General features: G+C 36.2%; 1 protein-coding gene and 1 long non-coding RNA gene across 3 annotated transcripts in view; both read left to right on the top strand.

The window, feature by feature from the left end:
- Window positions 1-26,254, top strand: part of LOC127865222 (somatomedin-B and thrombospondin type-1 domain-containing protein-like) — an 86,120-nt gene that overhangs the window by 9,025 nt on the left and 50,841 nt on the right. The gene's annotated exons all lie outside the window — the stretch shown is intronic.
- On the top strand, window positions 18,153-18,831 carry LOC127865285 (uncharacterized). Its single transcript, XR_008042575.1, has 2 exons — window positions 18,153-18,509; window positions 18,655-18,831. It is a non-coding gene; the product is annotated as an uncharacterized LOC127865285 (long non-coding RNA).

The raw sequence follows: 26,254 nt of genomic DNA, 5'->3' as shown, positions 1-26,254 counted from the left end.
TACACAATTCGCTTGACCCAGTTAACATCCATCAGACCGTATTTATGAATGAAATCTCCAGTTGTAAAATTTTTAGACACACCTTTGCATTGGACCAATGAAATCACTCGTGTGTTTAAAATGTCAGTTAGTTGAAATGTATGTAAACAAAGGTTTCAAAATGCGCTGGACAGTTAGTTTTGATGCATAATGCAACGGCAAGCACAGTCTTAAAGAATGTTTTTTCATACGTTATATTGAATTATGGTATCGAGGTCCGTGAACTTTGCAGGGAAAATGCCCTTTACTCCTTGAAGATTTCAGTCATAAATACGGTCTGATCGATGTTAACTGGGTCACACGAGTTGTGTATCGTATTATTTCTTAAAAGTTGACCCAGTATTTGTAAAAATATTGCAAGACATATACATTTCCAGAAAGGAAATTAATTTCTGCGTTGAATGAGACGAAGATATTGAAAATTGCTGCAAAATTGATGAAGTAATGGCTGTTCAAAACAATGCACCCTGTTTTTGGGTGATTTCGAGCTGGATACCTTGTTATATATATATTTGACAGTGAATTTTTTTTCCAGAAAAGCTGATTTTTTGTTTTAACATGATAATTTATAATTCAAAATGATGTTTTCACTAATTAATATCATAGCCACACGCTAACCACCTGTGGTTGGTCCATTTGTTTCTGGGAGAATCTGGAGAATGCTTTGACATATACCCTGAAGCATATTTGTATGTTGGTTATTTAGAAGTAGGAAAGGTCACAGTGGCTAACTGCAAAATATCTTGCAAATTCTTTGGGAATAATTTTACCTGATATGCAAATTGGTTCAGTTGTTTCACAGCAAAAGAAGATGCTTATTGATGTTTAAGTCACCATTTAAGTCAAAGGTCAAGGTCACATGAGCATGTATCAAGCAATTGGTGTCTGCATGATGTCTGGAGAATGCTTTGACCTTAGATCATCTTAGTTGGTAAGTTTGTCACCTTGGAGGAAAGAATGGTGCCTATTGATTTTGAGTTTAACTTGACCATGGTTTTAAAGGTATGTGGGGCATGAAGCAGGAAGTTTGTTTCAGCACAATATTTTAAGAACGCTATGGATAATAATATAATCATGCAAATTGGTATTGCGGTTATCTGGATCCAATGAAAGGCATAATAGGTCTGAGGTCATCTGGTCAAAGGTGAAGGTGACAGGGGCTATATAATAAAATTGCTTTCCCAGGGAGGAAAGAAGGATTCCTATTGATTCTGGGGTCATGCGGTAAAATTTTCAGGTAAGTCATGTTAGTAAAACATGATATTGCTAGCATACCATATCTATAGAATTCTTATGATTATATATAGATATATTATGCAGGTTAGTTTTACAATGAATGATTAATTAAGTTTCCAAATCAAGAGATGACAGGTCAAGGTCAATTTAATGCCATGCAGCAAGTTGGAAGGAGAGGGAATACATGTTTTGAAAGTTGAACAAAAATGTTAATCAATCAGGCAGTAAATAATGGTATTTTCAATCTCAAAATGTGTTGGACTTATTTGAATGACTCAAATTATCCCAATATGTTATCCCATCTCTACCCCCACCACACAAATATCAAAGCGCTGAAGGCACTGAAGTTGTTCGCTGTTATTGTCCTTGATTAGCTTGTGCATATTGCACAGGCTAATCAGTGTGCAAAGGCTAATCTTATTTGACATGCATTAAGCTCCGTTTTCCCTGAAAGCAGCCAATATGTACAGATTTCAATGATAAACACTAGACTGGCCATTGTCGTCTTACAAGCTGGTAAATACACTCATTGCAGTAGTAGATATAGACGCTGCTAAGCATTCGTTGTCTGCAGTGCAGACAGGCAGCGGTTATCGTTCCTAGCATAGTGAGTTACAGTTCTTAGCTTAGCTAAGGCTTCTAAGCACATACTGATTTGCAAAACATGCTCTGTAAATTTAGTCGTGAGCGTTGTGAGCTAACGCTCACAACTAAAAATGAAATCAAAATTGTTTTCAAGTTCTTCTGTGTTTGAAACAATTTAAGTTTGCTGATTGAATCCGTGATTCGTATTTAAAAAAACATTTTTTTAATCAGGTCAATGTTAGTATGACATTCTTTTCACCTTGTTAAGTCCCGTAAATAATTAAATTGCCTCGGCTTAACAAGAATTTCTGTCATTCACTGACGGTGGTATGTGAGTAATGCATTTCAATTAAATTAAGTAAAAGTAGCTGATTTTATTATGGCTTGTAACACCATCTCAAGTGAATACCTGTGCCTGTGTTCTTTATCTGTTCCTTATTTACATCCAGGTCATACAGAACAAAATGCTTGTGCATGCAAAATTACATTTGATGAGTTCTTTGGCTTTTTTTTTCTTTGGGTTATCTAAATGAGAAAGTTGCATGCCCTAGGTTATAATGACTTTGACAGGTGATATTCAGTGGTAGCTAAACCAACATTGCCTGACAATCTTAAATTTAATGTTTCTGTCTTTTTATAAGTCAAGTGTAACTGAACTGTCCACTAAGCCAAACTTTAAACCTTACCTTTTAACATGAAGGTAGTTGGATTCAGCTTTAGCTGCCATTAAAAACAGAGAATTTATTTGAATGAATCACAGATCTGAACATTTTGAACAATTTAGTCAATTTGTCGTTTTGATGATTTAGCTTCATTAAGGTATATTGATTATGCCTGATTAATTGTGACATTCCAAATTAAATACTCATTTTTAGCTCACCTGAGCACAACATGAGTTTGTTAATTCTTCTGGTCTGTTGGAAATATGGCCAATCTCCATGAAACTTGGTCAGAACAATCAACATTTGTCCTTATGATATATTGAACAAGTTAGAAAATGTTCTGGTTGGTTGAAAAAAAACATGGCCGCAAGGGTGTGGGGCAGTTTCCTTATATGGATATAGTTACACCTTGTTAACACTCTATAAGTCAAATTTATGAAATTCATGAAAATTAGTAAGAACATTCGTTGCAATCATGTCTTGAAAATTCTTCCAGTCTGTTAAAATCACAGCCACCATGGGCGGGCGTTTTCCTTATATGGCTTTAGTAAAACATTGTTAACACTCTGTAAGTCACATTTTGAGTCCATTCTTCATGAAATTTGATCAAAACATTTGTTTTATAAATATCTGTTAAAAAATAGTTCCGGTACATTGAAAAAACATGACTGCCAGGGGGCGGGGCATTTTTCCTTACAGTACAGCTTACACAAAACCAACAAAGTTTGCGGCTATGCTGCGGACAGATTCTTTTGTATTCTAAGTTTCTCCACATTTTTAAAAGTTTTAAATGGTAGTATTAGATAATTAATTTACATTTTAAGCAAATGATTTTAAGCAAATGTTTATTCAGCTGAACAGTGTTTGAGTTTTTTAAATATACATTCAGGAATATTTTACCTTCACTAATTTTCAATAATGAAAAATGAAAAAGACTATCACATGCATATATTTCCGCATCAGGTTGATTGACACGAGTCATGCAAAAATGGGTCTTATGCCCTATTCCTGCGCATATGCACATTCTGTCAACTAATGAGACCACCCAACCTGGGGTAACTTTATCAGGGTTCCACTTTTTAACTTAAAGAGATTTAACACGACGGTAATGATGCTTTAATTCAAATAACCTTTTAAAACAAGTTTTCTTAAGAATTTCAACTAGTGTATAAAAGACACATTTTTATGCTGCTTATGGCAATTTGAAATACATCAGAATTACTTTATTTAATAAGCATGTGTTCTTGTTCAAAATTTACATTTTTACTGCATTCCTTGTACGCGGTTAATGGGGGGTTATGTTTAACGTAACGTAAAAGTTTGTCACTGATTTCCGGCTAATTCAAGGATTTATTCTTAAACCTTAAGATATTGGCACAAACTGCAAGAAAAACTGTCTTGTATGCAGTATAGATTTTGGCAAATGTATTTCAATAACTTGAGATATTTGCAAAAATTAAGTACTTAACGGTGTGATTGCATTCTGTCCAGCCCGTGTGTAAACCCCTGAAAACCGTGTTGATTCTGCACTCTGTTTATAGTGGACAGGGTGAATCCTTTAGCTACCATATGGTATAAAAGACATTTTCTTGTGACGCATCTTAATTAAAGCATGCATAAATGTAATTGAATGATAAGATCGATGGGATCGAAATTTAATATAAATTGAAAGCTGGTTACAAAGGCAGCACAATTTATAATTTGGGTCAATGCGCCAGTGTGGTGGGTAAATTAAAAAACACTATCTGAAAACTTCGTACATCAAATTGTCTGGGTCAATTTTAAAGTCATCACATGACAGACTTGGAAGTTGATTTCAAAGATCTTGCCTAAAACCAGTACTTATTGATAAAAAAAAGCATTCAACTGTTGTATGTAATAATGGTAAATAGTAACCCTAATCCTGTGTATTTTCCCTGCTACTAAATTCAAACAATTGTGAAGGTTTGGACTTACAGTTTAACTCAAGTCAAATATGTGCAGTTTGTCATGTGGGTGTTGAAGATGTTTATTGCACTTACTTTTACGAAGCTTTGGCATACCATAAGCATCTTCAGATGTAGATAAAGAGTGTAAACAATGTTCATGATTGAGTCCTTTATTTGAAAATTGAAATCAGTGTCAGTAAACTGATCAGGCTTATTTAAAGCCTTGAAAAACATGTACGTGTACTGAAATTAATATCAAACAAAATTGGTTTTAAAATGTTACAGATCTGATGAGTTAACTTAGTTCGTTATGTTTATTACTTTAGCTACTATGACTCAGTTTTGCTCCTTTTCGTAATTTTACACGGACAATAATACAACGTATCTGTTTTTTTCTAGCTGAAATCACAATTAAATTCCTTTCTTAATGGGCTATTATAGACCTGTCAACATTATTGTAAAGGGGCCGTCAATCGTGAAATGAGCTCCTTGTAATTTAGAAAATACTCACTGGGACGTAGTTGCTGATTTAACTGTGATAACTGAATTGTTCGCGCTTGTCATTTCTTTTTAGGTTGATCTTTATGGATTGATTTGAACAAATGTGTGCCTTAAAATGAACAAGGCACTTAAATTTGAATAAATAATTCTATTACAATTGTAACAGACTTGAGTTTTAAGATGACTATTATTCATGCAGATGAAGTTGTATTAGTCATATAATTTAATGTATTTGTTGTTTTAAGGAAGTTTTTATAGTATCTTAAATCTGCTTAATATCTGTTTAATATCAATATTGAAAAATAGTTGCATCGTTAAAAAACAATATTCCCATACTAATTTACATATTTGAATGGAATCAAATATGAATTTAATTGAAATAGTGTATGCTCCACCCTAAACAATCTTTATGTACCTATAAAATGTTAGCTAAAGTAAACAATGCTTGAAACATTTACATGAAATGAAAACATGAATTTGGTCTTGTTGATAAATCCAAGTGACTTTTCTTTGTTTTTTTATCCCCATGCTCTGAATTGGAGCGGGGGGATTATGTGGTTATCTCCGCCGTCTGTCTGTCCGTCCTGACCACTATCTCCTCCTACACTATTAGCACTAGAACCTTGAAACTTTAACAGGGATTTCAATAGACGCAGAATCCTGCGTTTTGACGCAAGCAAATTAAAAATGACTCGTTTTTGACACAACCCTTTTTTCTGCTGTGCGTCATTTTGACGCATCGAAAACTTGACCTGTGCGTCAGTCAGTTAACATCTCGAGTTCCATGGTAATAAATCCCGCTGTGCTATTAATTGAAATTAATGCTTCCGTATTTGAAACTCGGTCTTTTATCAAGGGAATACCCTGGGAGTTGTTTAACTTATCTGATCTCTTCCAATACACGTCACCGTCTAAATAGTGCATGCGCACTAACTGGGTAATAAGCAGCAGCGATTACGTGATATTTGATTGACCATCCGATAATTGCAGGGTCTTTTGCAGACTTTGCAGACGGCACAGTTAAACAAAGTCAGCAAAAGTAATTAAAGAAAAAACAAAATTGATCAAAGGTCTATTAATTAGGTAGATAGACTACACTTCAACACCGTTATTTGGAAGTCGTTGGGACCTTTTAAAAAAACTTCGGATTAACGATAATTCGAAATAAACATTTGACAGAAGACTTCTCTGATTCTGTAAAAATAAAACGTTTTGGAATTTGCATGGTTTTGTTACACGCGAAAACTAGTCAGATAGCAAATAGATTTCCACTTGTAACAAACGGAGGAATAAAACGATTTCTTGTTTTTATTTTTGTCTAATTACAGAACATATAAAATATAAAGAAAGCACAAATTATCAGACATACATACATATGAATACATTTTCGGAAATGAAACATTTTTTTAACTAATACGCGATGTATCTCTGAACAACGGCGTTCGCGCAGACGACAAAGGTGTAATGATCGGCTTTTGACGCCCCACGACAAAGGTGTGAAATTATGCACCGTATTTTGCAGTTTTGACTTCAGATTAAAGGTTGATAATTAGGTGCGAATTATAGTGTTGGGACCGACTGAAACACTTCGAATTAACGATTTCTTCGGTTTAACGAAGTTCGGATTAACAATGAAATTTTACATTAAACAAAGGAGAACCAAAATCAGGACCTGAAAAATACTTCAAATAACGGTGACTTCGGATTATCGGTGTTCAAAATAACGGTGTTGAAGTGTAGTATGATAAATCCAGCGAGTTTTGTCAATTTGTTAATCCACCGATAATTATGAGTAACACCCATCTTATATAAACTGGAATCACAGTTCATTTTTTATACTAACAAGTCATAATGCTACACATAAACATTGAGAAAACACATTTCCTCGATAATATATAAATTATCCGAGTAGAATTTAATTGCTATGTCGACCTTCGACATTTGTAAATGGCCGACGTAACATTCAACCCGCGTTCAATTCAAAGCTGGCGATTCAAATTGCAAGTAATGGTGATTCATTAATGGAGAAAGCATTAACTGGCTTTTTAAAACATTTGATAAGGTTTGTTAAACCAGATAAGAAAAAGAAAATTTTGGATTATTAAAGTAAAACTACTACAGGTAAGGCATTCTTAAGTGTCCATATTTCGGACATGCATAGTATTCGGATAAACAGTAATAGGTATACTAGATGTTCCATGCATTTAGATTGTGTTTTGTTAGAAAAGCTATCATAGCAATGATCATAATATAATGATGATAAGTATGTCATGAAAAGGTGCTACCGGCACAGATCTTAAATGTGTGAAAAGACTTAAAAGTGTTATAAGGAAGTAGATTTTAATGCACCAATTCATTAAAATATGTTGTGCTATGTATCATGACCCCAGCATTTTTCAATTTGACTCCTCAAAATTTCAGTGCAGGGGTCATTGACTCCTGGTTTTTAAAATCTATTGAAATCCCTGCTTTAAAACACGTGGTAGCTATGGAGCATATGTGCGACAGTGCACTATTTGGAATTTTGATCTGACTTCTGGGTCAAAAGTTGCGGCATGGGGATACACGTCGGCCGTGGCCGTGCCATTTCTAGTTTATGTTTGCCATTACTGTTTGTTTATATCCCAATGCCCATATAAAGTTAATTTATATTTTCCAAATCTTTGTATTTTATCCTATTTAACTCAGACTATATTAATTGCAACATATGCACAGTGAAGAAAAAAATTATGAATGGGTTTGACATTTTCCCACATGCATTGATCGCCACTGGACTCATGCTTGCATATGCATGGTTTCACTAGCAATATTCCATTCAATAACATGATTCACGTCAAATAGATTTGAGTTTGATTTATTTGCTTTGATATGCAAAATGACTGAAAAGGAAATGAATTACCCATCACAAGAATGCACCTGTAATTTTGGCCCAGTGCTTAAGTGTTATCAGGGTTGTAATATAAAACTGTTCTTCATGACATTTTAAGCTCTTTTATGTCATTAAAAGGCAGCCTTGAAAAACTGAATGCATTATCAAATAGATTAAAATGCAGGTGATGGTACAAACTGCTTCAAATCAAGCACTAAGGCATTTGAATACTATTTCAGATGCATTTATAACACATGGATTTATAGGTCTTCACATAAGTACTGTGCAAGTATTCTAGAATACAAGGATCAATGACTTACTTGACTTATTCCTTTGAGCTCCTTGTGGAGCATAGGGCCTCGGCAACAGTCCTCCAGCGTACTCTGTTTTGGGCTGCTTTCTTTAGCTCTCCCCATGACATTTTACAGTTCTTCATTTCTTCCTCACAGGATCGCCTCCATGTGGTCTTAGGGCGTCCGTCTCGTCTTTTGCCGTGGGGATTCCAATGTAAGTCCTGCAGGGTGATGTCTTCTGGAGGTTTTCGCAAGGTGTGACCAATCCACCTCCGTTTCCGCCTTGCGATCTGTTTTCCGATGGGATCCTGGTTAGCTGGTTTCCATATGTCGGTGTTCTTGACTTTGTCTGTCCATCTGACCTATAGGATGTTTCGGAGGCACCTGTTAATGAAGACTTGAATCTTGTTGGTCAGAGTGTTTGTGACTCTCCAGGTCTCAGAGCCGTAGAGGAGGACAGACTTGAAGTTGCTGTAAAAAATCCGGAGTTTAGTGTGGATAGAGAGGGATGCTGCTTTCCAGACTGGCCTTAGGGTGTTGAAGGTATATCTGGCTTTTCCAAGTCTAGCCTTAATGTCATTATCAGAACCGCCTGTTGCTGACACAACGCTGCCAAGGTAGGTGAAGGAGTCCACCTCCTTGAGATGTTTGTCTCCTAGGGTAATTGGCTTCTGCTGTTTCTCGTTCACGGCCATGGCCTCTGTCTTTTCCAGGTTAGTTTGCAGTCTGGTTTTTGCTGCTTTTCTGGCAAGGTGGTCTGTTTTCTGCAGCATGTGTTGGAAGCATTGGGACATCAGGCACAAGTCATCTGCAAATTCAAGATCCTCCAAGGTCTGTGTGAGGGTCCACTGGATTCCGGTTTTACCCGTTTTGGTTGTCTCCCGCATGACCCAATCCACCACAAGCAGGAAGATAATCGGTGACAGCATGCACCCTTGGAGGACTCCTGTAGTTATCTCAAAGTCCTCTGTCAGTTTGCCATTGTGGATCACCTGGCATGTGGCGCCCTCGTACAGTTGCTGAATCAGGTTGACAAATGTTGGCAGGATTCCATAGTGATGGAGGAGTCTCCAAATGGCCTCTCTGTCAACACTGTCAAAAGCTTGGCAACAAAGTTTAGGAACAGCATTGACTGCCACTCCAGGGATTGTTCAATGATGACTCAGAGCGTGGCGATCTGGTCGGTGCACGATTTGTCTTTTGCCAGCTTGTTCTGGTCTGAGTCTTTTGTCGACTCCATCTTTAAGTTGCTCCAAGATGATGCGGGTTAGTACCTTGCTTGGCACTGACAATAACATGATGCCTCGCCAGTTTTTGCAGAGTACAAGGTCTCCTTTCTTTGGAAGTTTCACTAGGTGTCCTTTTTTCCAATCTGCTGGGACTCTTCCTTCTGCCCAGATTTTCTGCAGTTGGGACAACAGCATGGTTTCTGTGGTGGAAGAGTCTGTCTTTAGTGCTTCAGGTGAAATTCCATCTGGTCCAGGTGCTTAATTGTTTTTCAGCCCCTTCAGGGCTTTCTGCATCTCAGCTTTTGTTGGAGGGCTGGTGTTGACTCTGAGTGGAGTGTCTGCAGGAGGTATATCCAGTCTCTCTGATGGTTAAGGTCGGTTAAAAACTTCCTTGAAATGTTGGGCCCATCGATCCCTCTGGTTTTCCTCCTTGGTGATAGTATGTCCCTCGCTGTCTTTGACTGGTATGTTTTGGTTGGACTAATTGGTAGAGAGAGTTCTGGTGATATTGTACAGAGTGCTGAGGTCTCTCTTTCCAGCTGCCTGTTCTGCTTCTGTTGCCAGGGTGTCAAAGAAGACTCTCTTGTCTGTCCTGGCACTTTTCTTTATTTCTTTGTTCATACTAGTATATTCTTCCTGGAGAACTTTCTTTTCGTCTTCATTCTTGGTGTTGTTGATTTTCTGTTTGATGTCTCACCTGTTCTTTATGAGGTTCCAGGTGTTTCCGGAGAGCCATTCTTTAAAAGTGTTGGCTCTTTTTCCCAGGACTTCTTGGCTCGATTCTTTCCATGTGTCCCTCAGGCAGCTCCAGTGTTTGTCCAGTGGCATTTCTTATGTCACCATACATCAGGCCTCAAATCTGTTTTTAAGAGAAACTGAGATGGTATCCCTGAAGCCTGTTTCTTTGAGTCTTTGGATGTTGAATCTAGCCTGTGGTCTATCTGCTGTGTCTCTGAAGGCCTGTAGCTTGATCTTGATGACTCCCATCACTAGTTGGTGGTCTGAGGCTACGTCGGCTCCTCTTTTGGAGACAGTGTCCTGCAGGCTGTGTCTCCACTTTCTTGAGATAGTGATGTAGACTATCTGGTTTCTTGTCTAACCATCTGGTGATATCCATGTTACTTTGTGGAGGTCTTTGTGTTGGAACGTACTGCCGCCAATGACCAGGTCATTGAAGGCACAAAGGTCTGTGAACAGTTCGCCATTTTTGTTCATATCTCCGAGGGCCTGGGAACCCATGATCAATTCCTTACCTGTGTTGTATTTCCCTATCTTGGCGTTCATGTCACCCATCAGTAGCTTGATGTCTCTCTTAGGTAGTTTGTCAACTACTGTTTGCAGTGCGACGTAGAATGTTTCCTTTGTCTCTTCATCTGCATTGTTAGTGGGGGCATAGCACTGGACGATGGTCACCTTACTCCCTTTAGAGTTGAATCTTGCTGTCATGATTCTGGAGGAAACTGGCTGCCACACCATGAGTGCGTTAGCAGCTGCAGGGGCCATCATGATGGCAACTACTTCTGTGTAATCATGGTTCTCTTCAGCGTGTCCCGAGTAGAGGATCTTCTCTCCAGTTGCTAATGTGTTCAGACCGGATCAATTCCATCTACTTTCACATATTCGTAGTACTTGGACGTTGTAGCAGCTTCATCTCATCTACTACTTGAGCTGCTTTCCCTGTTTCATACATAGTTCTTACATTTCAAGTTCCTTCTTTTGTTTTTGCCTTCATCGAAAGAAAATGTGTCGGCAGGCTGGCTTCCATAAGGCTTTCACCAACCTGCGTCATAGGTCTGTCTGCAGAGGCATCTTCCTGAATCGAGCGCTGGTTTATATTAACTGTTGCTTCGGTTTCTGTAGTGGGGTACTTTTTTCCAGGGTGGGGTTGCTAGCTCCACGTCCAACCTTCCTCCTTTCGCAAACGGGCTGAGGACCGTCTTAGGCAGACTTACAAGGATAAATGCATCATTTGTAATAATGTTATTAAATGTTACTACATTTATAATATATAGTCTGATATTGGTTATCATTATATTATAAAACTGTAAAATTTAATTATTATATAAAGTTATTAAAATATATTATAACTATAAAAGCTAAGATTTTGCATAAATATAGGCATCATAAGTTAGTGCATCTTTTTATTTCAAAGGATATTATAATTATACACTTCAACACAGTTGTTTCGAACACCGATAATCCGAAGTCACTGTTATTTCGAAGTATTTTTTGGGACCCGATTGTGGTTCTTCTTTGTTCAATGTAAAATTTCATTGTTAATCCATACTTCGTTAAACCGAAGAAATCGTTAATTTGAATTGATTATGTCGGTCCCAAAACTATAATTCGCACCTGTATGATGGGCTATGCATTTTATTTTATATGTTCTGTAATTAGAGAAAAATAAAAAGAAGAAAAAGAATCGTTTTATTCCTCCGTTTGTTACAAGTAGAAATCTATTGCTATCTGACTAGTTTACATTTTTATGTAAAAGTACAGTATGACCGAACCATGCGAATTCCACAATGATGTATTTTTTCAGAATCAAAGAAGTCGTCTGTCAAATGTTTTTTTCGAATTATCTTTAATCCGAAGTTTTTTTAACGGTCTCGACGACTTCGAAATAACGGTGTTGAAGTGTATATTCAAAGAAATATATTACATCTAATACTTATGCCAGTTTTGAGACAGTAAAAAAGATTTTCAATAAATATCATTTAAGCATTTAATGTCAAAAGGCAAATTTCTCCAGCAAGTAATGTTTTTATTACACACATTTTTCTTAGTTTTAGAACTTGTAAGAATAAAAGTGTTAAATGGGCGTGATATAGCAGTTGACAAATTAGTGTCATTAGCAGTGAGTTATTATGTTGTTTGAGGGTTGTCAAATGTCCTATATTACTAAGCTTTCGAATTGTATTGCCTCACGCTAAACAAATGAAGTGCAACTTAATGTATTTGATATTTCAAAGAACCAGATTTCAGCTGTTCTTCCTAAATGTAATTTAATGCAAAGATGATACAATGGTAAAGTTTCCAATGTTTTATTTTAGTCTTTTCTGAATGTTTGAGTTCTTAGTCTTTCACTTCAATTAATCAAACAAAACATTTTACTTCTCAGCTTATGCTTAGGCCATTTAATAATCTACATGCACAGTGATTGAATCAAAACTGTAACTGAGAAACCCCTAAATAAAATTAAATGTCTTGAAGAATATGACTTTTTTTCAAGTCTTTTTAATTAACTTTTTTTAGCTTATTTTAACCATGCAGGTTTTCTATGAAGATTTGGGTAAAGCGGGCGGGCTGCGTCTCACAAGTCAGGTTTCCTTGCAATTATTGAAATTTGCATGGACCGATCTTGATAATTTTGGGATAGAGCAAATTTGTATGGAGACCAAGTCTGGGATCGTTTTTGAGTTGTGTGGTGTAATTTTGCTCAATATCACTGTAACTGAAAGTAGAAATTAGTTTTCATGTAATAACTTAATTGAGTTTGGATGGAGATATTACACTGAATTTTTGTGTGCTCGTAGATATTACACTGAAATTTTGTGTGCTCGTAGATATTACACTGAAATTTTGTGTGCTCGCAGTTTTCATAAAGACCTAGCTTGGGAATTATTTTGGGGCCAGCCGGGTCAATGTCACTGTATTTATGGGTCAATGTCACTGTATTTATGGGTCAATGTCACTGTTACTTAAAATAGAAGAACAACAAACAGGTGTTTTCAGCTAAATAAATCAAGTTTGCGTTAACCAATTTGCACTTAATTGTCATATTTGCCCGCTGGACTAATAGCAATTTTCTATTGTGTCTGCCAAATAGACAAATTGTCAGGGAAGTATATTTCTAGGTTGTCATTTTATTTATGTTAAAAGCACTAACAATTACCTTTCATTATATGTCAGGGTTATCAACTTGACATTTTAGATTAAAGGTGATCCACCCAAAGTTTGACATTGCCCCTAACAAGATAGCCCTTGGATAACGTTAAGACTTTGTGCTAACAATGAATTTATTTCTGCTATTTAATCATATTTCATATGAATCAGAGGCGTTATCGTTTGCATTTGGATTTTGCATATGTAAATAGAACTAAACTATTTAATCCTTAGAGTGGTGCAGTGTTTGAAAAACCATGTATTGATTGTAAGAAATGAGTCACTTGGGTTTAAGAGCTAATAAATATTGTGTGCCCTTTTTTATGGCTCAAAATAGGTTTCTCAACGAAAGTAGGTTAAAAAAAAGTCCTGGATTTGGGACTTGGGGGGGGGGGGGGGGGGAATTTTTTTTTTTACACTAATATGGTATGATAAACAGCTGGCCAATACTTATCTCAGGCACTGACCTTTATGAATTAAAATTTTATAAAACTGTTATGCTCAAAACATTATTTTTATTAATGGAAGCTTTTTAGCTCACCTGATTGCTCAGGTGAGCTTTTGTGACCGGTCTTTGTCCGTCGGTCCGTCCTTCCGTCCGTCCTTCCATTCATCCGTCCGTTAACATTTGCTCTTAAACACTCTAGAGGCCACATTTGTTGTCCCAACTTGGTCAGAAGCTTTGCCCCAATAAAATCTCAGCCGAGTTCGAAACTGGGTTGTGCCGGGTCAAAAACTAGGTCACTAGGTCAAAAAAAGAAAAACCTTGTAAACACTGTAGAAGTCACATTTTATGTTCAATCTTCATGTTACTTTGTCAAAATGTTTGTCTAAATGATATCTTGATTGAGTTCAAAAGTGGTTCCGGTCTGTTGAAAAACATGGCCGCCAGTGGGCGGGGCAGTTTTCCTTATTTGGCTATAGAGAAACCTTGTAAACACTGTAGAAGTCACAATTTTTGCCCAATCACCATGAAAGGTGGTCAAAACATTGATTTAATTAATATCTCGGACGAGTTCGAAAAAAAGTCCAGATCTGTGAAGAAACATGGCAGCCAGTGGGCGGGGCATTTTTCTCTATATGTATAAAGTGGCAGTTTTCCCTATTTGGCTATAGAGAAACCTTGTAAACACTCTAGAAGTCACAATTTTTGTCCAATCATCATGAAAGTTAGTCAAAACATTTGTTTTATTGATATCTCGGACGAGTTCAAAAATGGTCCAGATCGCGTAAAAAACATGGCTGCCAGTGGGCGGGGCATTTTTCTTTATGTATATAATGGCAGTTTTCCCTATTTGGCTATAGAGAAACCTTGTAAACATTCTAGAAGTCACAATTTTTGCCCAATCATCATAAAAGTTGGTCAAAAACATTGGTTTTATTGATATCATGGACGAGTTCAACAATGGTTCGGATCGGTGAAAAAACATGGCCGCCAGTGGGCAGGGCATTTTTCTCTATACCGTAAAAATGCAGTCATAAGTCTACCTGCTCATAAGTCGGGGGTAAAAAAATGATACGAAAATTGGAGATTTTGAATATGTCCAAGTCATAAGTCGAGTCAGAAATTGTCCGTCCACGAATTTCATAAACAGACGCCATTTTAAATGTACGGGAAGTTTTTATTCTATACATAGACCATGACGTCATCATAGCCCTGTGCGACGTAGACATAGCGGACACGTGTATTATGTACTTTGTTTAATATAATCAATACAATATATATTTAGGAAATCGAAAATAATAAATAAAAATATAGACAAGCATATCATTATGAACCACATAAAAACAAAATCAACAACATAGGAAACCAGAACGTATATACATGTACATGGTAATTTACACAACAACGAGTCGACATACAAAACACCAAACTCGCGTTAAGCAGCACTATTATTATTTGATTGCTTTGCAAATTCTATCACGCGTATTTTAAACGCATTGTCATACGCATGGCGTTTGCGTTTTCCATGCATTTTCACATATCAAATTTGTTAGTCAAATTAATAAATTATCATAATGTTTGCACTAAACTGTCCATGCTAGTAATAACTAAGCGAAATTATAATCCGATGACACACTGTGATCACTGTAATCAAATCTTTGTACTTGTAATCTGACTATCAAAACAATTGATTAGTGCCTCGGTAAAACATGTCTTGATTGACATAACCAACAGACTGCTTACTCCACCTTTGTTCTACATAACAGTTTCAAAGGCTGAGCTATGCATGTGCTCAAACATAATTGGGCGATTACCAGTGAATAACAAACTCGTGATCGGTTAACCATGTTGCTTCACAAATTAAAGGAATCTTATTTTATTGGCTAGAAGGGGATGCTTTATGGCTTCTTGACAGGAAGCAGCTTTCCGTTGATGACGCTAAACTGTCAAACTGTCAGGTTGCCAATTCTCGCTCGACTTTAAAAATGACTTGATCTTTTGTTTACACATTCAGTTGTAAAAAAAACCCACCTGCTAACATGAAAACTTTGGATTAAATTATGAAAATAAAAATAAGAGAAATGTTGCGTCAAACTGTGGTTATATTAATTGGTAAGTATCAGAGCTCCAGATAAGGTTTTGTGAAATTCTAAAATTACTACCAGATTTTAAAAAAGAATTCTTAACTCTGAAATTTTATTCTTAACGTTACTACTAAGTTTTGGAAAATAATTCTTATTTTTTATAAATGACCTAAAAATAAATAATAATGGTTATTTTAATGCAAAAAAAATCTAAATAAACATACTAGCAACTTTATTTATACGAGTTCAACAGTGTCTTTTCAGTATTATACAATTTTATTTTTCAAATACCTTCATATGCCCAAACTGTGCTTAGATTGCATGCCTTAGATGATTTTTTACATATTTCACAATTAAAACGGGTCTCCCCTTCAATCTTTTCAACGATTAGCCACGGGACTTGTCCCTATCACTCGTTCAATGTTTTGTGTGTGTTTAAGTTTGGAAAGTCGTGTCGCGTTTTTGTTTAGCTTTTCCGACTGTGTCAGAAACTGAACATACAACATCGTATAAGATCATTTCTATAATGTCTTTCTAAACATTTAACTTCGGCTCATTTTGCGTACAATATGTTAAAAGCGTGTTTTTGGACGCTTTGCAGTTTTTTAGGACGCTCTCTGGGCGCCGCCATTGTTTTTTGACTGATAGACGGTATACGCCGCTTTTATAGGAAAAAATGCGCTTTGTTAAACAAACCCGATAACCATTCTATATAAGCACCCCAAAGATCTTTAATACGCGAAAAGAACTCAATAAAAATCGATACGAAGCGATGTAAAAATAATATTCATAACTTGATTTTGTAATTCTTTATGGTACGACAAGATTTTAAAATAAATACGTAACGGACTAAAAAAAAATTCGTAATTACGAAAATACGACCCTTATCTGGAGCTCTGAAGTATCAGTTAAAAGACGACATTTAGTGTGTCATATTTCAACAAGTTTTCTATACAACAACAACAATTGCCGCGGGGATCAATCTTCGTCGAATTTCATGAAAGACCTCATAAGTCGATAACGTAATTTTAATCAAATTTTGGAGGTTAAAAATCTCGACTTATGACTGCGTTTTTACAGTATGTATATAGTAAAAACATGTGAACACTCTAGAAGTAACATTTTTGGCCCAATTTTCATGAAATTTGGTCAGAACATTTTGTTTCCTTGATCTGAGAGTAGAGTTCGAAAATAGTTCTGGACAGTTCGATAACATGGCTGCCGGGGGGGGGGGGGGCAGTTTTCCTTATTTAGCTATAAAGAAACCTTGTAAACACTCTAGAAGTCACAATTTTTGCCCAATCATCATTCAAGTTGGTCAAAACATTCGTTTTATTGATATCACGGACGAGTTCGAAAATGGTCCAGATCGGTGAAAAAACATAGCCGCCAGTGGGCAGGGCATTTTTCTCTATATTTATAAAGTGAAAACATGTGAACACTCTAGAAGTCACATTTTTGGCCCAATTTTCATGAAATGTGGTCAGAACATTTGTTTCCTTGATATGAGAGTTGAGTTCGAAAATGGTTCCGGTCAGTTGAATAGCATGGCTGCCGGGGGCAGTTTTCTTATATTTATATAGTAAAAAAAGCTTGTTAACACTCTAGAAGTCACATATTTTGTCCAATCATCATGAATCTCAGATGAGTTCGCAAATGGTCCCGATCGGTAAAAAAACATGGCTGCCAGGGGGGGTGGGGCAGTTTTCCATATGTGACTAGAGAGAAACCTTGTGATCGAACACTATATAAGTCACATTTTTTGCCTAATCATCGTGAAACTTAGTCAATACATTGGTTTTATTGATTTCTCGTACAAGTTGGAAAACGGCTTAGATCGGTGAAACACACTTTTTAGCTCACCTGATTGCTTAGGTGAGGTTTTAGGATTGGTCTTTGTCTGCCGTCCGCCCATCCACATTTGGTTTATAAACACTTTGGCATTCACATTTCTCAAGCATTCTTTATCAAAGTTGCTGAAAGCTCTCAGTCAAGTTTGATAATGAGCAAAATCACATAATTAATGCCATAATTATTATCCCCCGCCATAGGCGGAGGGATATTGTTTTGGCGTTGTCCGTCGGTCTTTCCGTCCTTCCGTCTTTCCATATCTTGGAAGTGCTTTGGCGGATTTCATTGAAACTTGGTATGAGTATATATATGGATAAGAGGATGATGCACGCCAAATTGCATTGTACACTATTCGTTAATAACTGAGTTATGGCCCTTTGTATCTTGAAAAAATGCTTTTTTGAGTGTCTAATATAACACTTTTGTGTCCAGAAGCATATTGGCGGGGAATATCAATTCAACGAATTCGCTTGTTGCCCTTAGATTGTCCAAATTTTCATTATATTATACAAAATCGTTGTAAACACTCTAGAGGTCACAATTTTGTTACAGATTTTATCAATCTTGGTCATAATATTTATTTTTATGCCCCCCTTTGAAGAAGAGGGGGTATATTGCTTTGCTCATGTCGGTCGGTCGGTCGGTAGGTTGGTCGGTCCACCAGGTGGTTGTCAGACGATAACTCAAGAACGCTTGGGCCTAGGATCATGAAACTTCATAGATACATTGATCATGGCTTGCAGATGACCCCTATTGATTTTGAGGTCACAAGGTCAAGGTCACGGTGACCCGAAATAGTAAAATGGTTTCCGTATGATAACTCAAGAACGCATATGCCTAGGATCATGAAACTTCATGGGTAGATTGATCATGACTCGCAGATGACCCCTATTGATTTTGAGGTCAGTAGGTCAAAGGTCAAGGTCACGGTGACCCCAAAGAGTAAAATGATTTTCGGATGATAATTCAAGAACGCATATGCCTAGGATCATGAAACTTTATAGGTAGATTGATCATGACTAGCAGATGACCCCTATTGATTTTCAGGTCACTAGGTCAAAGGTCAAGGTCACGGTGACCCGAAATAGTAAAATGATTTTCGGATGATAACTCAAGAACGCATATGCCTAGGATCATGAAACTTCATAGGTAGATTGATCATGACTCGCAGATGACCCCTATTGATTTTGAGGTCACAAGGTCAAAGGTCAAGGTCACGGTGACCCGAAATAGTAAAATGATTTTCGGATGATAACTCAAAAACGCTTTTGCCTAGGATCATGACACTTCATAGGTACATTGATCGTGACTTGCAGATGACCCCTATTGATTTTCAGGTCACTAGGTCAAAGGATAAGGTCACAGTGACAAAAGTCGTATTCACACAATGGCTGCCAGTACAACGGACAGCCCATATGGGGGGCATGCATGTTTTACAAACAGCCCTTGTTGTAAGCAAAGTTTGAGGTTTGGTAACTCAACTCAACTCAAAATATAGGTCACCTGGTCAGAGTTTTGGTTCAATAATGATGAAACTTGACCAGGATGTTTGTCTGGACAATATCTAGGTCAAGTTTGATGTTTGGTAAAGATTGAATGAACCGACTCCTCTCAGGTGAGCGAACTAGGGCCATCTTGGCCCTCTTATTTTAATATTTCAGAGATCTAATTATATTTAGTGTTTTAAAAATATACTTTAGTTTATCTCAAAATAATCTTTTCTTCAAAAATGACCAGTTCTTGTTTAGTTTTCAATTTAGAAAAACTTTTCAAATGTAATTATTGTACTGTTTATAGCTTAAAAGCAGTTTATTGTAATTGACTTCAATTAAAAGTTTTTTTTCATGTTTTTAAATAAATGTGTTAAAAATGCAGAATTGTGTTGTTTTTTTATCAGCTCTGGTGGCCAAATTATAGGGTAAACTTAGTGATCTACATAATTATTAAGTGACTGATGTTTGTTTTTTCATATCATAATATCGCTTTAGTTTAAAAATAGGAAAATGTATCCGTGTGTCAGTCTGTCAGTCTGTCAGTCCGTCACACTTTTCAGGATCCTGCGATAACTTTAAACGTTCTTCATATTTTTTTCATGAAACTTGAAACATAGATAGATGGCAATATGGAGAGTATGCACGTCATTTCATTTCGTTCCTACCTCAAGAATTTTGGTTGCTATGGCAAATATAACAACAAATATAAAAAAATAAATAATTTTTTACTGACAATGGTGGATTTTCAGCGGTAGGGGACAATATTGCTTGGCAATCTCTTGTTTTAAAATATTTTCCAAAAAAGGTTGAGGATATGCCAAAGAGATGGATCTAAGAATTGGAGGTGGCACTTAAGTGCCTTATTATTTGACAGCCATATAAAAATATTAGCATCAAATGACATTAGAGGTATAAATGTTCCTTTTCAATATAATAAATTATTGTTCAATGTCAATAGGTAGTCACAAATTCATACAGACCGTGCTAGTGTTCTATTATTTTTTTGTACATTTGTGGATATTGTTTATGAAAAATTTCTGTTCCTGTAAGTGCCCCTCAGAAATATTATTGGCTCGTTTATTAATTAAATTCTATAAAGATTCACAGAATTGAAGGTAAAATTGGTCCAGATAATACAGGTTAATATGCACTTTATATATTTTAAGAGTAGTCAAATGTTGGCCTAGGGAATTCGACATAAATATGGGTGGTGACATTGTCCAGCTTCATGGACAATTAGACAAGAAGTAAAGCAATTATTATTATGATAATGATGGTAGTCAAAGTACCAACTGTCCCCATCAGCAAATTGTTGCACTCGGAAAAATTGTTGAAACATGGATGCTGGTTGCTCAAAATACTGTACCACTATTTTTGACTGATTTGTATCAGAATGAGACTAAGGTTGATTGTTGTATAGTGTAGGTGTCATATGTGAAAGTTTAACCTTTAAGATTCAATTGCATTTAAGGTATTATTTGTAGCCCATAAGCAGCTATCTGGTTACCATGCACCAGTTAGTTACCATTTATCCTGTCAGTGACTCCAGCTAATATGACAGTTTATGCCAGCACATGCAATGTTTTATTTGATATTGGCAAATATATCGTTGCATGATTATATATGAATGTGAACGTAATGTTTATGTTTATTACACTTGTGTGCATAGATATGTCATATTGAGATGACTATTATTCCCAAATGATCTTTTATTGACTTATGAAAATTAATAATGAATCAATATTTAATTTTGTCACAGTGCCACAAGTATATAATCACACTTTTTATGTATTAATAATCAAGTATGTGCACTGGGCATGACTTCAAATGTTGATAATGGGTAATGTTGATCACAAACAGCTAAATAGCTATGATTATTGACCATGCATTACTGTATCAATTTAAAATCTCATGAACATGATCTCAGCATTATGTTATGAAGAACATTCAGAAAGATATGGGTAAAGTATGCTAAAATTCCCTGTTTTAATAATAAAACCGATACACTATATAGTTTTTATTAAACATAGAGCTCGTTATGGGAACATGCCCTTTGTCAAAGATGATCACTACACTGGGGAACCCCAGCTTGGCTGGAATGTGGTACCCTGGAAGGCAGTCTGTGCTGGGTTGAATGAACAGGGTTAGAAAATGTGAACCATTTTAATGCCTGCGCAGAGGTTGACCTGACTTGTCTTTGGGTGCAAAGCCTTGAAATGTTTTGCATTGTTGAAGGCTCTGTAATATAAAGATTTTGTTATGACCTAGTTGTGGACTACCTGCCAACAATGTGTACAGATGATAATGCTTCATTAAATGTGCCCCGGGAAAACAGACTCATGAACTTCATGATTTTATTCATGAAATTATTCATGAATCAATTCATAAACAAGATATTCATGAAAAGCAAAATTTATGCTTCACAAACTAAAAATTCATGAACTTATTCATGGAAAAAATCATGAAATCTTAACCAAAAGATTCATGAACTTCATAAAAATATTCATAAATCAATTCATGAACAATATATTCATGAAAAGCTAAATTTGTGTTTCGCAAACTATTGGATTTCACGAACTTATTCATGAACAAATTCATGAACTCTGAACCAAAAAGGTTCATGAACTTTATGAATTTGTTAATGAACAGGCTTCACAAAGATAAATATAGATTTGTTATGCCCCCCTTCGAAGAAGAGGGGGTATATTGCTTTGCACATGTCGGTCTGTCGGTCGGTCGGTCTGTCGGTCGGTCCGTCCACCAGGTGGTTTCCGGATGATAACTCAAGAACGCTTAGGCCTAGGATCATGAAACTTCATAGGTACATTGATCATGACTCGCAGATGACACCTATTGATTTTGAGGTCACTAGGTCAAAGGTCAAGGTCACGCTGACCCGAAATAGTAAAATGGTTTCCGGATGATCACTCAAGAACGCTTATGCCTAGGATCATGAAACTTGATAGGTAGATTGATCATGACTTGCAGATGAGTCCTATTGATTTTCAGGTCACTAGGTCAAAGGTCAAGGTCACGCTGACCCTAAATAGTAAAATGGTTTCCGGATGATAACTCAAGAACGCTTATGCCTAGGATCATGAAACTTGATAGGTAGATTGATCATGACTCGCAGATGACCCCTATTGATTTTCAGGTCACAAGGTCAATGGTCAAGGTCACGGTGACCCGAAATAGTAAAATGGTTTCCGGATGATAACTCAAGAACCCTTATGCCTAGGATCATGAAGCTTGATAGGTAGTTTGATCATGACTGGCAGATGACCCCTATTGATTTTCAGGTCACTAGGTCAAAGGTCAAGGTCACGGTGACCCGAAATAGTAAAATGGTTTCCGGATGATAACTCAAGAATGCTTATGCCTAGGATCATGAAACTTCATAGGTACATTGATCATGACTGGCAGATGACCCCTATTGATTTTCAGGTCACTAGGTCAAAGGTCAAGGTCACAGTGACAAAACAACATATTTACAATATGGCTGTCACTACAACTGAGAGCCCATATGGGGGGCATGCATGTTTTACAAACAGCCCTTGTTAAAAGACAAGTTGAGAAATATTTTTACAGGAAAAACAATGGAAATATGATAATAACAGAAAAATAATATTTTATTCCCAGTTTAATATGTTCATAAACATTGTATTATTTTAGGATCTTCATTTAAAAGACGAAGACAAAGAATAACACAACAAAGTTATGTACTAAAGCTTATTTAACACAGTCATTAAAATCTACAGGAGCAATATTCCTGGAAAACTGAAAGAACTAAAGGATAAAATTCAAAATTGTAATAAAATGTTGATAACAAAAACATTCATAAAGCAGAGGAAAAAGTGATACAATGTAGCAAAAATTGGGAAACATAATTAAGCGAACACAGTGCCAAAGAAGTTGAAATGGAACAATTATGGCTGATCAGTTTAGCCGGTAATTTATTAAAGTGGCCTTTTCACAGGTTTTGGCATATTTTGGAGTTTGTCATTAAATGCTTTATATTGATAAATGTAAACATTGGATCTTAAAAGCTCCAGTAAAAAATCAAGAATAAAATTTAAAAAAAGGAAAAAAAATGTAGCCGGTACCAGGGCTCGAACCAGTGACCCCCAGAGTCCTGGAGTTAGTCTGAAGTAAAAACGCAATAGCCTTCTCGGCTATTCCGCCGGGTATACACAGTTTAAGTATTTTATACCTTATATAAGCAATCTTCGTAGTTTCTTAAATTTAAATGACAACAACGTTTACAAACCTGTTTCAAGTTCATGAACTTGAGGTTCATGAATACATATGTGTTATTTATGAATATTTTGTACATTCATGAACAAGTTCATGAAGTTCATGAAATATATTCATGAAGTTCATGAATAAATTTGTGAAGTTCATGAACCTGTTTCCCCAGGGTGGTGTTGGCTATATCCTGCTGATGATTGTGTTTAATTGTACATATTGTTGACACCTGGGCATGTAAATGAGTGTTTTTTATGCTATAGTCGCCGCTTCGTCTGTCCGTCCGTGTGTCCGACCATGCACAAATTTTGTGCGGGCTTTTTCTCAGCAATTAATGACCGTAATTCAATGAAACTTTATGGGAAGCTTCACTTTGTACCAAGAGGAGATGTGCATATTATCAGCCGGTTCGGGTCGGATGATTTTTATGCCCCCGGATCAATAGATCGGGGTATATTGTTTTTGGCCTGTCTGTCTGTCATTCTGTCCCAAAACTTTAATATTACAGTAAAGTTTTGCAATAACTTTTGAAATATTGAACATAGCAACTTCATATTTGGCATGCATGTGTATCTCATGGAGCTGCACATTTTGAGTGGTGAAAGGTCAAGGTCATTCTTCAAGGCCAAAGGTAAAAAAAATAAAATATTAATATTACAGTAAAGTTTTGCAATAACTTTTTAAATATTGAACATAGCAACTTCATATTTGGCATGCATGTGTATCTCATGGAGCCCCCTGCGAAATGTTGTTCTGCAGTTCACGAATAATTCGTGAACAGTTCATGAACTGTTTGTGAACTGAGTTCATGAATTGTTCACGAATAGTTCGTGAACAGAAAATGAGCCACGTCTGTGAAAAGTTCTTGAAATTTTAGTTCATGAACTGTTCATGAACACTAATGGCATGAAGTGTTCATGAAATATTCTTGAAACCTAATGGCATAAAGTGTTCATGAACTATTCTTGAACCCTTATGGCATGAAGTGTTCATGAACTATTCTTGAACCCGTGTGGCATGAAGTGTTCATGAACTATTCTTGAACCATTATGGCATGAAATGTTCATGAACTATTCATGAACATCAATGGCATGAAGTGTTCTTGAACAGTTCATGAACAACACAATTCTTGAAAAATTCTTCAGGGTTTTGCTGTTCACGAACAGTTCATGAACATTTTCCTTCTATTTTTCAATGGCTCATTTTCTGTTCACGAACTGTAAGTGAATAGTTCATGAACCATAGTTCTTCAAGAGTTCATGAACTGAGGTGGCATGAAGTTTTCATGAACTATTCATGAACAAGAATTTGTCAATTTATGCAAAGGTTATCATAAGTGTTACCAAAGGTCAACAAACAGGTCAGGGTAAGAAGAAACAAGTCTTGTATAAGCACTTAACATATTGATAGCAACATATAACAATAATTTAAATATAACACTAATAACTGAGACACAAGTGGTTTGATAATACTCTTTAAATTTCATAATACAACTTTGCACTATATGTTCATGAATAATTCATGTATTGAAAAGATTATGAATAGTCTCATTTTCAGTTCAAGAATCATTTACTAATCAATGGTTTCCCTGAAATGGTTACACTTACAGTGCCAAAGAACTTGAAATGGAACCAATGGCTGATCAGTTCAGCCGGTAATTTATTAAAGACTTACATTTTCAAATATAACATAAACCATGTGCCTTCCGTTTCAACTTTCTGTGCACACAATATTCTTTCTTTGTAAAAACAGCAATGCAATGTACATTGAGTTCTTGATATCATCTTAAACTGTTCTTGAAATAAGATGTCCTTAAAACGTTCTTAAACTTGTCTTTTAAGTCTTCCAAGAACAATGACAGATCCTTTTAAGAACATATTGGATTCTTAAAAAGTCCATCATTCGTTCAAAAACATTGTGTAGACCTGTTTAAGAACATCAGAAGGAAACATGTTGTTCAAAAAAGTTCTTAAAGTGTTCAAGAATAGTTTAAGAATAATTCAAGAACAGGAAAGGTCATTAAAAAGTTATTGAAGTGTTCCTGAAGGCAGTTCTTAAACATTTCTTGTACAAATGTTCTTAAAATTCTCTAGAACAGGTCAAGAACTCTAACTTACAGTGGTGAAAGTACTATGCATATTCATACTAACTTCACAGGTTTCACAAATCTACAAGATTTGTATGCTAGACATTTCAATATTACTTTCAAAAATATGTATGAAACATCTAGCACAAAGGAATTCATGAATTGTTCATGATGGATCCTTAAAGTCTGTCTCAGAAAAGTCATTAGAAATACTTGTGCATGAAATGTTCAGCACTATGTATTTATGGTTAGATGAAGAACTGTTCATGAACTTTGAAATGTTCAACAATAATTCATAAACAGTTCATGAACATGTCTTAAGAACAGTTCATGTCCAAAAGTTCATGAACCAAGCTCAGGAACTTTTTCAGAACCGTTCATGAACAGTTCTTGATTGGCTTGAAGTGTTCATGAAATCATGAACAACATTTCGCCGGGGAGCTGCACATTTTGAGTGGTGAAAGGTCAAGGTCATACTTCAAGGTCAAACTTTAAGGTCAAAGAAAAAAAAAGTGGCGCATTAGGGGGCATTGTGTTTCTGACATACACATCTCTTTTTCACAGAGTTATGGCCCTTTAAATTTTCCATTAACTGTACATATAGTGCAATTCTTGTCCGGGCTAAATCTCAGCAACTAATGACCGGAATTCGATGAAACTTTATGGGAAGCTTCACTACCAAGAGCAGATGTGCATATTATCAGCGGGTTCTGGTCGAATGATTTTTAACAGAGTAATGGCCCTTTGAAATTTTCTATAAAAAAATTCTTGTCCCCCCCCCCCCCCCCCCCCCCCCCCCAACTACTGTGCCCTTAAGACGTTT

The sequence above is a fragment of the Dreissena polymorpha genome, chromosome 1 (genome assembly GCF_020536995.1).
Source record: "Dreissena polymorpha isolate Duluth1 chromosome 1, UMN_Dpol_1.0, whole genome shotgun sequence".
Lineage (NCBI taxonomy): Eukaryota > Metazoa > Mollusca > Bivalvia > Myida > Dreissenidae > Dreissena > Dreissena polymorpha.
Note: the sequence above shows the minus strand (reverse complement) of the source record. Positions and strands in the feature narration are given on the sequence as shown.